At 35.4% G+C, this 2690-nt stretch overlaps 1 non-coding gene across 1 annotated transcript; it reads left to right on the top strand.

The window, feature by feature from the left end:
- Nucleotides 1-1814: 1814 nt before the first annotated feature.
- LOC141568090 (small nucleolar RNA SNORA36 family) lies at nucleotides 1815-1946 on the top strand. Its single transcript, XR_012491098.2, has one exon. It is a non-coding gene; the product is annotated as a small nucleolar RNA SNORA36 family (small nucleolar RNA).
- The last annotated feature ends 744 nt before the right edge of the window (nucleotides 1947-2690 follow it).

The raw sequence follows: 2690 nt of genomic DNA, 5'->3' as shown, positions 1-2690 counted from the left end.
TTTATAAGATTGGGCATTTTTATTTAGTGTTGTGAAAACTGTATGACATAGGAATTGAGGTCAGGGTTAATTAATTACAAACTTATCTAATAAATACAATAAGCTGAAGACTGTTCAACACTGGGGATTCAAAGATGCCCGAGACAATTTATATTAGTTAGGACTCTATATTTCTGTTTACTTATTTATTTTGGGTGGTGACAGAAATTCAACTTGAAATGGTCTATGCATAAAGGGGAATTCATTATTAGGACTAAGGGATAATTCATTGTAGGAATACAAGCGTGTCATCGTGGAAACCCTAGACGTGGAACATGACTTCTAGAATGACTAAAAATGGGGATTCGAGAGCTCAGGGCCTTCTAGCTCAGCTCTGTTCCTCTCAGCTCATTTATTGCATTCTTCTATTTCTAAAAACTTCCACTATTTTTTGCCCACATGTCAATAAACAAGGCTGCCAATAACTGAAGTTTATTGCTTCAAAAATCAAAAGAGATTGATTTCCTTTTCTCAATTCCAGTTCCTAAATTGGACCAGGAGCTCTCCCTCAACCAAATGGCTCTGCCCTCTGACATGAGATATTCTGCTTCGGTCAGGTACTCACCTCCAACCAGTAAGTGGGGGTAAGGGGTGGTATTACATTGGACTAACATGGTGGAGCCTATGATAACCATATGGGTGTAGGTGGAAATGAGCTGCCAATAGAAGAGGGATGTGGAGAAGACAATCCTATGAAGGATGGACAGTCCCTACACTCATGAAGCTTCTAATCTCATGATCTATAAGCAGATAATGACACTATAATGATGTGAGCTCAATCAGAGAAATATATCAGATCACTCTAAAAACACAGGAGTAATGTCTCTACCTAAGAAAAATCAAGACATTTGTACAAAGAAAGTAAGGTTCCAGCTGAGTCTTGAAATAAGACTAGAAAGTCATTAGTGAGGAAAGGGCATTCCATGCAGAGGTAATAGCATCTCCAAAGGCTCAGAGGCATGTAGGAGTGAAAGAATGAAGTTGGAAAGGTAATAGCACTCTATGTCCCTTAGTACCTTTGACCCACCCCCCTTCCCCACCTTTTAAGGAGCAAATGAGGTCCTGAGATAATGGAAATACATTGTATAGCACATTTGGCTTCTCAGAGCCCTTTTACATTAACTTTTTTCACTGGCGTCACACAATTTGCTATGATGGAGCTAGTATACACATTTTTTTTCTCCATTATGTTGATGAGGAAAGAAATTTTTAAAGAACTGTGACTTTAAACTAATGAAGGTTAGTTTAGAGATAGACCTGGGACTAGAACACAGGTTTCCAATTCCCAACTCAGTGTTCTTTCTACTCCTCCCCCCTCCAGGATATTCCTTTAATGTCTTTAACTTAAGGGATCACAACTGTGTCACTAAGAATTCAGTCTACTGTGACAAATCTGTTGGATGATCCCAAATAAAGTTACGTATATTTTATTTCAATCAGTTATTAAAATGTCTTGCAAAATCTCCATTCCAGAAAATTATCTGAAAGAAGAGATTCTTGTTGCCTGGAATGGGAGGGGAGAGAGACAAAGAAATTGTTTGTTCCTAATTCTTTTGTTACAAAAGGAGATTTTAAGCTATATTTTAAACTGAGATTTTAAGCTGAAGCAAGGAATGTATCACACTTCTGAAGAGCCAGAATTTGCCCAGTGTGGCCTGTTGTGCCTGGGACTTTGTAAATTCTCAATAAATGTTTGATGAATGAATGAATGAATGAATGAATGAACAAACGCAGGGAATTTTTTAAAAAGATTTTTATTTAAAAAAAATATAGCTATCCAAAGTGTTGAGTTCAGTTCAGGGCAGCTCCCCCTGTTCTGTTAATTAAACTTTGGGACATTGAAACAGGCTAGAGAAGATGTTGGATAGAAAGTATTACTATATTCATTTATTTCCCAGCCTACAAAAAAAAAAAAATAAAAAAAAAATATATATATATATATACACACACACATATATATGTATGTATATATATATGTGTATATATACACATATATATTATACATATACATAGCTAACATACAAATTATATCAGTTTAGGTATACACCATAGTTGTTCAACATTTATATACCTAAAAAAGTGATCGCCATAAGTCCAGCAACCATCTGACACTGTACCACGCTATCACAATATTACTATGCTATACATTACATCGCCATGCTTTATATGTTTTATACCTGAAAATTTGGACTTCTTACTCCCCTTCACCTTTTCCCTTTTTTAATTTTTCAATTACAGTTGAAATTCAATATTATTTTATATTAATTTCAGGTGTACAGCATAATGGTTAGACATTTGTATAATTTAATAAGTGATTCCCCTGACTAGACTAGTACTCACCTGGCACTATACATAGTTATTACCATATTATATTATCTATGCTTTACTTTACCTCCTCATGAATATTTTGTAACTACCAATTTGTACTTCTTAATTCCTTCACCTTTCTCACTCTGTCCCCCAACACCCCTCCCATCTATCACCCCAATACATCTAGTATTCATCTGACACCATACATAGTTATTGCAACATTATAGATTATATTCCTTGTTTTATTCCCTACATCCCCATTATTACTGTGTAACAATCAATTTGTACTTCTTAATCCCTGCTCCTTTTTCACCCACTTTTTCAACCCCTCCCCTAAATCT

This window comes from Rhinolophus sinicus, chromosome 17, assembly GCF_057876585.1.
Source record: "Rhinolophus sinicus isolate RSI-liver-muscle chromosome 17, RSI-T2T, whole genome shotgun sequence".
Lineage (NCBI taxonomy): Eukaryota > Metazoa > Chordata > Mammalia > Chiroptera > Rhinolophidae > Rhinolophus > Rhinolophus sinicus.
Note: the sequence above shows the minus strand (reverse complement) of the source record. Positions and strands in the feature narration are given on the sequence as shown.